The following is a 13,046-nucleotide window of genomic DNA, read 5'->3' as shown; positions in this document are numbered from 1 at the left end:
AGAATTTTCATCTTTATTATAATTAGCTCAGGGGACCCATGAGCAATTGAAATTTTTCTAATTGTCCAGATTTAACTTTATTTGAAGGTGTTTTATAATTGTGTTACATAGCTTCTATGTTTGCCTTGACAGGTAGATTCCCAAATATTTTATATTATCTTGTTGTTGTCTTTTTTAATTTAAAATGACTGTGACATCATGTGAATGATGACAAGACATGCATATATATTGATTAAAGTAAAAGGAATACTATGCAAAGACATCCTTCTCACTGCTTTTTTCAGAACCATCTACACCTTTTGGCCTAGTAATATAAGAAAAAAGACTATTGATGATAGGCTGAATATAGTGGGAGTCCTTGGGCATTTAAACATAATCAAGGCACTTCAGTATTGCAGTGACTCTGGGCAGAGCGACAATACAGCATTTTTAGTGGCAAATTTGTAATTTTACAATAAAACTGATGTGTCTTTCAATGGTCTAAATTTTTATTGTGATTATTTCTATGGTGATAATCTTTCAATTGTAGAATTAGCTTGACCTGTCACTCAATGATCAATTTGATAATAGAGTAATGTTATAGTAAGCTAACAGTGATTTTTAGTGACAAGGTTGAGATATTAGGACAAAACTAACTGTCATTCAATGATCTATGCTTCTCAATTCTGTTACCAAACTCCCCCCAGAATCCAAAGATTTTGAGTTTTCAGAAGCTTCCCAGGAGGTCATGGGAATAACACCACCATCTCTCTAGTTAGCATCATTTGTGGTTGGAACTTCAGTATTTGATTGTTTTCTAATTTCCACCTTTCATTTTTTTTTAATTTTAGAAAGGTTTTATTTATTTTGAGTTTTACAAAATTTCCCCCAATTTCACTTCCCTCCCTCCACCCCCCCCACAGAAGGCAGTTTACTAGCATTTACATCATTCCCATAGTATGAATTTATGTAAGTAGAAAGTGATGAGAGAGAAATCATAACCTAAAGGAAGAAACATATAGCATGAGTTATAGCAGAATTGCATAATAAACAACATTTTTTTTTAAAATTAAAGATAACAGTCCTTGGGTCTTTCTTTAAACTCCATGATTTTTTCTCAGGATACAGATGGCATTTTCTGTCACAAACACCCCCAAATTGTGCCTGATTTTTTGCCCTGTTGATATAAGCAAGTCCATTAAGGTTGATCATCACTCCTATGTTGCTGTAAAGGTGTATAATGTTCTTCTGGTTCTGTTCACCTCGCTCAGCATCAATTCACGCAAATCCTTCTAGGCTTCCCTGAAATCCTACCCCTCCTGGGGTTTATTAGAACTAGGACAGTAGTGTTCCATCACATCCATATGTCACAGTTTGTTATGTGTCTCTAGCCTATCCCTATTTCATATAATGCTTGTTGATTGTTTCAAATAAATACTGTTTATTATTTTAAAGAACAATCCATTTATTCCTATGTGTTCTAGTGTTTTTAGTAGGAATATGTGCTGTATTTTGAGAAAAGCTTTTTCAGCATCTATTGATATAATTTTATGGTTTCTGATAAGTTTTCATTGATATAATTAATTATACTGACAGTTTTCCTAATATTGAACCAACCCTGCATTCCTTGGATAAATCCTACTTAATCATAATGTATTATCCTAGTGATAACTTGTTGTAATCATTTTGCTAAGATTTTATATAAGATTTTTGCATCTATATTCATCAGGAAGATGGGTTTATAATTTTCTTTCTATGTTTTAACTTTTCTTGGTTTAGGTATCAGCACCTTATTGGAGTCATAGAAATAGGGGACGTTAGAGGTTTTTCTCACTGGATGTAATATCTCCTTCTGGCAAGTAGGGGGTGATAGAGGCTGGAACCTACCCTTCAGCCCTACCTGTATGTCCCAGAGTGTTAGTTCTGTGACCACGCCTCCACTCTCTGGCTTTTTCTCAGAGTGAAGTAGTTCCCACAGTCAAGTGGTTCCCCACAGTCAAGCCTTTCCACATAACAAAGTACTTCCCACAGCGAAAGCCCCCAAGGCTGATCTTAGATTAGACCTGCTCTCACCCCTCCCCCACTGACTGACAGCACTCTACGGGCACCACACCCTGATCCCCAAAGACAGACCTTGAGGTATGTGTTGCCTTTCTAGTTTCTCTTTCTGGGTTTTGTCACTAGGATTTCCATTAAGAGGTTTGGTTCATATTGTTTATGAGGGAAGATCAAGAGACCTTAGCACAGGACCTGGCTTCTCTCTACCATCATGGCTGGAAGTCCCCCACTACTTTCATTCTTGATTAATGAAAACATTATTGACAAATTATTTTAAACAAAACGGTCCATTTTGTTCTGGTTCAAAACTTTTGCCTTTAGCAGAACAAAACAAATGTCCCAGCCAACCCTCTTAATCATGATGCAAACTCTGAAAACCAACAAAATACAATCAGGGCCTACATTTTTGGAGCGGTTACTCTAAACTTATGCAACTCAGATTTCCTTTGAGTTGCTACAATTCTGCTTTGCTCATAATGCCTAGTACACTCTCTAATGAGGGCACACCATGCTGGAAAGCAGCCCATGCTGCACAACCAGTTCTAAAGTTCTTCAGAAAGTCCTACAGAATGTCCTTGTATCACTTCTTCTGACCCCACTGTGAGCACTTGCCCTGTGTGAGTTCTCCATAAAATAGTATTTTTGGCAAACCTATATTTGGCATTTGAACAATGTAAAAGTCCATCAGATTTGTGCCTTCTATAGTAATGTTTGAATGCTTGGCAGTGTGACTTTAAGAAAGGTTGTCAGTGTCTGGTATCTTCTCCTGCCAGGTGATCTTCAGAATCTGTTTAAGACTATTTATTTGTTTGTTTGTTTCTTTATTTGTGGCAAGGCCATGGGGTTAAGTGACAAGCTAGGTAATTATTCCACGTCTGAGGCAGGTCCTCCTGACTCCAGGGCTGGTACTCTATCCACTGTGCCACCTAGCTGCCCCTGTTTAAGACAATTTAAATGGAAGAGATTCAGTTTCCTGGAATAGCACTTAGTAAACTGTTGAGGCATACAACATAGTATGTCCATAGGCATACAGCAAGGACATCAGCATAACTGTTCGTCAGAGCTTCAGTTTGGTGGTTAGTCTAATATCTCTTTTATGTCACACTTTCTCTTGAAGTTTCCTAAACACTGAGTTAGCTCTGGTAATTTGTGTGTAAACTTCATGATCAATATGTATCTCCCAGGAAGTTATACTGACAAAGTAAGTGAACTTAGACAGAATATTCAAAACTTCTCTATTTCCCAAAACCAATGGGTTCACATATGCATTGTAAGGTACTGACTGATGGAGCACCTGTGTTTTCTTGGTGTTAATTGTTAAGCCTAAATTAGCACAAAAAGCAGAAAATCAGTCCTTTGTTGCATCTCACTTCAGAGATTGTACTGAGTGCACAATCATTCGCAAACAGAAAATCATCTACCAATATTCCCTTTACTTTGGTCTTGGCTTTTCAATTTGAAGAATTTAACATTAGTGCAGTTGTTGATCTTGATGCTGAATCTAAAACTGTACCCTTTTCTTTGACTTTCTAAGTATATTTGCATCATCTTATTTTTCTTCCTCCAAATGTATTATTTTAAATACCTTGACAGTATTTTAGTATTATAACATGTGCCTTTAGGGTTAATTCCCTTTCCACTCACTTTCATTTGTGTGTTGGACCCCCCAGAGGAGAGACTAATTTCCCAATTTTGGTTCAAGGAGTAACTCTGAAGTTACTGAGATTCACTAATAATATGGTTTATGAGCCCCTATTGAAAGCTCCATTAGTGTGTGTGTGTTCCCCATTGATTATCAGCTAGATGAATTGAACATTTTTAACAATTATAAGAAATGATGTTCCTGGTCACAAAAAGCAAGGGAAATGCAAATGAAAATAACCCTAAAAATTGGTAACCAGGAAATTAGCAAAGATTGTAAATGTGAAAATAGCCAGTGTTAGTACATTAAAAAAATAAACATACTGCTTCATTGTAGGGAAGCTATGAATTGGTAGAGACATTCCATTCTGGTAAGTTATTTGAAATCATGTCAAGAAAGTAAGTAAAATATCAGCAATTCTTCAGCTGGGAGAAAGATCCTATTTCCGGATGCATATACTCCAAGGAAATTAAAAACTAAAAGAAAATCGACATAAAACCAAAAATGTTTATATGAATAATTTATGAAATAATTATCCAATGAATAGTAAACAACCATATAACTGAACATGTTTTCATCCATGAAAATAAGAAATTATGAGAGGACTCTAATGAGATGGTAGATTAGATCAGAAAATTCCAAACTCTTCACTCTTTGCTGATGATAGAGACCTGAAAAAATCATCTAAAAAGCTCCTTGAAAAAAGTTTTATTAGTTAATTGCATTATTTTTCAAATCACATGTAAAGAAGGTTTTCAACATTCATTTTTGTTAAGTTTTTTTTTCATCCCACCCTTCCCTCTCTCTTCTCTAAAGTAGCAAGTAATCTGAGATAGTTTATACATGGACAATTATATTACATTTATTTCCAAATTAATTATGCAGTAAAAGGAGTATCAGAATAAATGGGGAAAATGAGAAAGAAAAACCTCAAAAACAAATGTAAAAAAAATGAAAATAGTATGCTTTGATCTGCACCCAGCCTCCATAGTTCTTTCTCTAAATGTGGATGTCATTTTTCCATCACAGTAAAATTGTGAAGAGTTAATTATATTAAAGTTGAGGGTCACGCAATGTTACTGTTAATGTATACAATCTCTCCTAGTTCCGCTTACTATACTCAGCATCTGTTCATGTCTTTCCAGGTTTTTCTGAAATCCTACTGCTCATCATTTCTTTTAGAACACTAATATTCTATGACATTGACATATCACAACTTGTTCAGTCATTCCCTCAATTGATGGTCATCCCCTCAATTTCAAATTATTTACCACAACAAAAAGAGCTGCTATGAATATTTTTAAACATGCGAGTTCTTTATGCCTTTCTAATTATTTCTTGAGATACATGCTTACTTAGCAGGGGTATTGCAGGATCAAAGGGTATGTACGCACAGTTTTATTGTCCTTTGGGCATTGATCCAAATTGCTCTCCAAAATGGTTGGATCAGTTCACAGCTCCAACAACAGTATATTAGTGTCCCAGTTTTCCTACTCTCTCTCTCTCCCATATTGATCATTTCCCTTTTCTGATATATTAGCCAATCTGAGAAGATAGCTCAGTTATTTTAATTTACTTTTCTCTAAATAAAAATGATAGAGCATTTTACATGATTCTATATAGTTTTATTTTCTTTATTTGAAAATTGCCTGTTCATAAACTTTTTTTGTTTTTTTTTTTTGCAAGACAATGGGATTAAGTGACTTTCCCAAGGTCACACACCTAGGTAATTAATAAGTGTCTGAGGTTGGATTTGAACTCAGGTCCTCCTGATTCCAGGCCTGGTGTTCCACCCACTGTGTCACCTAGCTGTCCCTTTGTTCATATGCTTTTGACCATTTATCAACTGAATGATGACTTGTATTCTTATAAATATAAAATATTTAGAAATGAGACTTTTATCAGAAACAGTGACTGCAAACAAATTGTTTCTTGCTCTTGCATTGGTTTTGTTTATGCAAAAATTTTGCAATGAATTGTAATCAAAATTATCTATTTTGCATTTCATATTGTTCTCTATTCCTTGTTTGGTCATAAATTCTTCTAGTCTTCAAAGATCTATCAGATAATTGATTCTTTCCTCTTTTAATTGCCTTATGGCATCACCTTTTATGTTTAGTCATGTACCTATTTATATCTCATTTAGTTGTAATGTGTTGGTCTATGCCTAGTTTCTGCCATTTTCCAATTTTCCCAGCAATTTTTGTAAAATAGTGAGTTTATTATCCCAGAAGCTTTATCAAACAGAGATTATTATAATTATTTACTGCTGGTTCTTGTGAACGTAAACTGTTCTACTGATCCATCACCCTTTTTCTTAGGCAATATCAATTTTTTTTGATAATTGTTCTTTTATAGTATAGTTTTAGATCAGGAACACCTAGGCAACCTTCCATTGCATTTTTTCATTAAATCCCTTGATATTCTTGATGCTTTGTTCTTCCAGACATTTTTTTATTATTTTCTCTAGCTCTATAAATTTTTTGGTAGTTTGATTGATATTGCAAAGATAAGTAATTTAATTTAGGTTAAATTGTCATTCATATTATATGAGTTTGACTGACTTTGTTTGAAAATTGTTTTGTCAATGTATTCATATAATTCTTGGGTTTGTCTTGGCTGGAAGATTCCCAAATATTTTTTCATTTCTCTTTCTGTCTTTTGCTGCTGGTTTTTCATGGCAATATATGGAAATGCTGATGATGTGGGCTTAATTTATATCCTGCAACTTTGCTAACATTGTTAATTATTTTAAGTCATTCTTTAGTTGATTCTCTAGGATTCTCTAAGTATAACATCTGTAAAGAGTGATGGTTCATTGCCTATTCTAATTTTTTCGATTTGTTTTTCTTATTGCTAAAACTAAAATTTCTAGTTCAATATTGAATAATAGTGTTGGGCATAATTGTTTCAATCCTGATCTTATTGAGAAGTCTTCTAACTTATCTGCAATCATTTTAAGAAAATTCCATTTAGTCCTATGTTCTCTAGTGTTATTAACTGGAATAATTGCTGTAGTTTGTCAAAAAAGCTTTTTCAGTATTTAATGAGCTAGTTATGATTTCTGTGACTTTTATTATTAATGTGAATAATCATCCTGATTATTTTACTAATATTGAAACAACCCTTCATTCCTGGTATATGTTCCACCAGATCCTTGCATGTGACTCTGGTGACAAATTGTTGTAATCTGTTTTCTGTTACGTTATTTAAAATTTTTGCATCAATATACATTAAGGAAGGTAGTCTATCATTTTCTTTTTTTTGGACTCATCCTGATTTATTTTTCAACACCATAACTGTTGTCATAAAAAGGAATTTGGTAGCATTCTTTCTTCTCATTTTCCAAATAGTTTATATATTATTGGAATTAATCTTTAAATGTTTGGTAGAATTCACTTGTGTATCCATCTAGCCTTGGAGATTTTTTTAAAATGAGTTCATTCATGGCTTATTCAAATTCTTTTTATGAAATAATTTTATTACCTTTTCTGATAATCAGGGCAATTTATACAATTGGAAATGTTCATCCATTTCACTTAGATTGTCAAATTTATTGGCAAACATTTGAATAAGAAAGCTCCAAATATTGGTTTAATTTCTTCTTCTTTTGTGGTAAATTCCCCCCTTTCATTTTTGATACAGGTGATTTGCTTTATTCTTTTTTAAAAAAGCAAATTTACTAAAGTTTTATCTACTTCATTTTTTTCACAAAGTAGTTCTTAGTTTTATTTACTAGTTCACTAGTTTGTTTTTTATTTTAATTTTATTAATCTTTCTTTTTATCCTCAGGATCATAATATTTAATTAGGGATTTTTAATTTATTCTTTTTCTAATTTTTTAGTTGAATGTCCAGTTCGTTGATTTCTCCTTTCTCTATTTTATTCATGTAAACATTTAAAGTTGTACAATTTCCTGAAGGAACTACTTTGACTGCCTCCCATAAGTTTTGATCTATTGTCTCATCATTTTCTTAGATGAAATTATTGATTATTTCTATGATTTGTTGTTAGACCTATTCATTCTTTAGGATTAGTTTATTCAGTTTCCAATTAATTAGGGAACAACATTTTTTTCCTTTCCTGTTTACTTTGTTCACATCTCTTGAATCTTGACTTTTAATATCAAATTTCAGTGAACAAACATATAACATAAAGAGAAAAGGTGCCAAACAATCAGGGGTGACAAGTTTTCATTTTTTTTCCACTTTGTGTTACACTCCAAATTCCCCTGTGGTGTTATGAGTGGGCTGATATTCCCTGAATGGTGAAAGCAACAGGAAGCTGGGACATAGCAAACCAATAGAAATGTAAGTTTCAAAGGTTATTTTATTAATTATTTCAGAAGCCATAGGAGTAAAAGAAAAAGAGAGTTTAGCATAGGTAGAATTAGTGTTGGTTCTGGCCATGTTCCAATATTGACTGCTATGGTTTTGTGACTGCTTTTGCTCCATAAGTATATGTTTGCTTACAGTGAATAATATAAGTCTTTACTGTTCCTATTTGAGTATTACTTGGATGAAATATTAAACTACCTATTGCATGTCTTTTTTATACTTAAAACAGGCACATAAGGGCAGATAACTTTATTTGATACCCGCCACTGGTCAGAACCTAAGATACCTTTGTTGATGAAGTGTTCCAGGGCAAACAGCAGAAAAATTACTCTCTGTTGAAGAGTTTGTTCAGGAAAAAAGGCCATTTGGTAGCAGCTTATTCAAACAGTTTACTTGATAGGTACACCTGGCATACAAGAAATTTGACTACTGGAAGAGGGATAGAGTGGTAAATATTATAAAATAAAGATAAATGGTTTTAGGAAAGGTACTAAAAAAGAGTTTAAATATATGCCTCCTTTACCTCCAAAGTATCCTCAGCATATCATGAAAATAAAGAAACACTAAAGATCATCTAGTACCAATCCATTTTTACAGAAAAAAAATTTGAGACCTAAGAGAAGAGCATTAGTTTACCCAGGGTCAAAGTGGAAGGTTAATTTAACTTTTGTTGAAATTACAACTAAACTAAGATTATTCAAATGGAATATATATATATATGTATATATATATATATATATATGTATATATATATACATACATATATATATATATATGTATGTATATCGTTTAAACTCAGACTGTTTTCCAGTCTTAAAGGAGAAAACAGAAAATCAGAGTTAATGATTGAGCAGTAACTCTGCTATATTTTCATCATGGACCACCACCTTCTCAATCCTGTCCTCTTTTTTTTAATTGAAATTTTATTTTTCCGATTACATGAAAAGATAATTTTCCACATTCATCCATTTGCAAATTTTATGAGTTCAACATTTTTCTCCCACTCTCCCTTCTCTCCCATGGTGGTAAACAATCTGTAAACCCTATCCTCTTGACTAACTCTTTCTTTTATTTGTCTTTTTGGATTTTTTGCAAGGCAATGGGGTTAAGTGACTTGTCCAAGGTCACTAGGTAGTTATTAAATGTCTGAGGTAAAATTTGAACTCAGGTCATCCTGACTCCAGGGCTGGTGCTCTATCCACTGAACCACCTAGCTGCCCCTTGAACAACTCTTTTTTTGCTATTGTATCCTTTTATTTTTTATTTATTTTTTTAGGTTTTTGCAAGGCAAATGGGGTTAAGTGGCTTGCCCAAGGCCACACAGCTAGGTAATTATTAAATGTCTGAGGCTGAATTCAAACACAGGTATTCCTGACTCCAGGGCTGGTACTCTATCCACTGCACCACCTAGCCGCCCCTTCTTTTATTTTTTAAGAAAGATTTTATTTATTTTGAATTGTGTATTTTTCCCCCCCTAATCTTGCTTCCCTCCCCCCACCTCCTGCAGAAGGCAGTCTGTTAGTTTTTACATTATTTCTATAGTATGCATTGGTCAAAGTTGAATGTGTTGAGAGAGAAATCATATCCTTAAGGAAGAAACATACAGTATAAGAGGTAGCAAAATTATATAATAAGATGACCTTTTTTAAATTAAAGGTAATAAATAGTTTTTGGTCTTTGGTCAAACACCATAATTCTTTCTTTGGATACAGATACTATTCTCTATCACAGATACCCCAAAATTGTGCTTGATTGTGGCACTGATGGAATGAGCAAGTCCATTAAGGTTGACTATCATCTCCATGTTGCTGTTAGGGTGTACAATGTTCTTTTGGTTCTGCTCATCAGTTCATGCAAATACTTCCAGGCTTCCCTTAAACCCCCATCCCTCCTGCTTTCTAATAGAACAACAGTCTCCCATTGTATACATATACCATGGGTTAAGCCCTTCCCAAATTGAAGGACATTCTCATAATTTCCATTTCTTTGCCACCATAAATAGGGCTGATATGAATATTTTTGTAAAATGATATTTTTACCCTTTTTCATAATCTCTTCAGGGTATAGAGCCAGTAATGGTATTGCTGGATCAAAGGGTATGCACATTTTTGTTGCCCTTTAAGTGTAATTATAAACTGCTCTCCAGAAAGGTTGGATGAACTCATAGTTCCACCAACAATGTATTCGTGTCCCAGATTTCCCTCATCCCTTCCAACATTGATCATTGTCATTTCTGGGCATATTGGCCAGTCTGAGAGGTGTGAGGTGGTACCTCAAAGATGCTTTCATTTGCATTTCTCTAATAATTAGTGATTTAGAGCAATTTTTTTCATATGACTATGGTTCACTTTGGGGGTTTTTTTTGTTTGATTTTTAGAATTTTGCAAGGCAATGGGTTAAGTGGCTTGTCCAAGGCCACACAGCTAGGTATTTATTAAGTGTCTGAAGTCAAATTTGAACTCAGGTACTCCTGAGTCTAGGGCTGGTGCTCTATCCACTGTGCTGCCTAGCTGCCCCATATGGATCACTTTGATAGACCAACTCTTGAAGAAAAGTTTGAGGAACCAGGAAATGAAAAACTTTTGAGGAAAAGGGAAAATTCTTATAGTGAGTATTCCAAAAAGGTGCAAACTGCCAGTAAAAGTTGAAGTTCTATCTCACTTCCTTCATGTTGCCTTATATAAAGATCCTCCTTCCCCACCAGCCTATTGAGTGTGGGGAGGGGCAGGGATTGGCAGAGGTTGCTTAGTGGGAGGGGTAAAGGGTGCTGACCTGCTCCATATCCTTAAGTGCTAAGACATGCAGCCCTGGAGAAATAAGCTTTAAGAGTTAGAAATGTTTTGTTTCCCATCCCTAAAAGAACCATACCTCAGCTTCTAAGAATTACATCCTCTATATTTTTTCTCCCTTTCTCTTAGAAACCCTAAGAGACAATTAAATTTCCTCTAGTTCTCCTACCATTTTATGAGCAGCTTTACCTCTTCATTCCTTAGGGGAGTATATAAGAACTTCCAAATAACTTTTAGCTTTCTCACACTGATATGTTTCTTGTCTTTAACTAAAATTTCTACTTTAGGTCAAAACTGGGACCTTAGGGACCTAATTATTGCTCTTCATTAGGTGACTCATTTTTAGCATCATCAGGTTCTACAGACCAAAAGTCTACTACTTTCACCACTAACTTTTAGAACCAGCAGGTTAAAGAGAACAAAATCACTGGGCTTGAATACTATTTAAACTACCCAGGGAGCTGCTGCCACACCACGAGTGCGGCCAGGCGCCCGCTCCCAGGTCCCCCGAGCCGAGACCAAAAGGAGAAAGCAAGTCAGTGTCCACAATGTCGGTGCCTCCTGATGAGAAAGTAGAGACTAGAGCCGGACACCCTCCTGTTGTAAAAGCTGGTGGAATGAGAATTGTACTGAAATACCCTCATAGTGGAGATGCCAAAGAAGAGGATGATCAAGAATGGGAAAGCACCAGCCTACCTAAACCAACTGTGTACATCCCTGGTGTTATTGCAAGAGGAGACAAAGACACCCCCCCTGCTGCGGCTCAGGTGGCTCACCAAAAGCCACATCCTTCTATGGAAAAAGCATCCTTCTCACAGGACGACACAGCACATCCAACAGCCTCGGCAAGTGAAGATCCTGCTACCACCTGTCAATCTGGTTCTTGGAGAAGAACACATGATTTTCCTCTTAGGTTTGACATTTAAAGAGCAACAAGAATTGGTCCAGTTTTTTTTCCTATCTCTAGCTCTGTAGAGAAATTTAAGACAAAACAAATCAGTAACTTCCTTTGCCTTAGATTTCTTGGCTTACTGCCTGCAAATAGATCAGATACCTGTGTATCTTGTTCATCTAAATGCAAACAACACTAGAGTCTCATTCCGCCCCCCCCCCCAATCTAGGATCCTTACCCAATTCAACTTTATCTTCAGTTTTGCTTAGGGAAAATAGTGATTTTTAAAAAAAGTTAGTTTTAGTAGTTCTAAAGTTGCCTTTGGTTTGTGCCATAAAGTATGATATTCAAAAACAATTGCAAACAAATTTTAGGAAAGGTATGGTTATGGTTAGGAAAAATTGGGACATTTTGTAATCGTGTTTTTAATCAGATGCTGGAGTTTTCTCATGTAATCTAGAGAAAAACGGGAAGTCAGTTAAAATTTCACAGTGTTCTTTCAATGAATAACCAGAACAGGTAGTTTCTTTAAGAATCTTGTTGCTGGAAAACGAGAATCCAAGAAAGATGATTCAAAATGAATCATCTTTCTTAGGTCACAGGACAAATTTTCCAAGAATTCATCTTGTTGGCTTGGATTTGAGGGGGACTCTTCATATTCTACCCATATTGTGGGGAGATACATGGATAATGGTTGGAAAAGTTTAACAAGATAATTTAGAGCAGGGGGGAAATAATAGATAAAAATCCACCAAGTTCACAAAGAGATCCAATTGTCCTCCAAAGGGAGATTAATCCCACTGTCAGGGAAAGATAAACACATTCCATTTTAGTTAGAGCAATCCTTTGCAGACCTCACAACGGTGGTCATAATCCCCTTTGCCCTAATTACATAATTACTCTTACTAATGTTCAAGTGTTTGATGTCATTCTGAGTTATTTTGTGTGTGCTTCTTGCCAGTTGATATTTGTAAGACTGCTGCTTAAATGATTACTGTACTATTTCTCTACTGAAAAATAAATTCATTCTGGTTATTTGCATATGAAAAAGCTCTCTCAAACAATATAATTTTATGGGGAAAGTATTGCCTACTTAGGATACTAGCAGTCTGTTTTGAAGTTCTTTTTTGCTGTAGGTCTTCAGTGGTACTATGAATGGCTGCCTACCTGTACCACCAGTCGTCCTCAGAAAGAATGACAAAATCCACATGCTCAAGAGGTAGAAATACTTGTAACTCTCCCTAGATCAATATCTCCTAACCCCTCTCTCAAGAAAGAATATTCACAGTTCACTTCATTTCATGTTTTCAAGAAAACTTGGGGTTTTCTTAGCTCCAGATTAACAGCAG

General features: G+C 35.0%; 1 pseudogene; it reads left to right on the top strand.

Annotated features, from left to right (window-relative positions):
• The first annotated feature begins 11,353 nt into the window (after positions 1–11,353).
• LOC141498784 (death-associated protein 1 pseudogene) lies at positions 11,354–11,780 on the top strand (annotated as a pseudogene).
• Positions 11,781–13,046: the final 1,266 nt, after the last annotated feature.

Source organism: Macrotis lagotis, chromosome X (genome assembly GCF_037893015.1).
Source record: "Macrotis lagotis isolate mMagLag1 chromosome X, bilby.v1.9.chrom.fasta, whole genome shotgun sequence".
NCBI lineage: Eukaryota > Metazoa > Chordata > Mammalia > Peramelemorphia > Peramelidae > Macrotis > Macrotis lagotis.
Note: the sequence above shows the minus strand (reverse complement) of the source record. Positions and strands in the feature narration are given on the sequence as shown.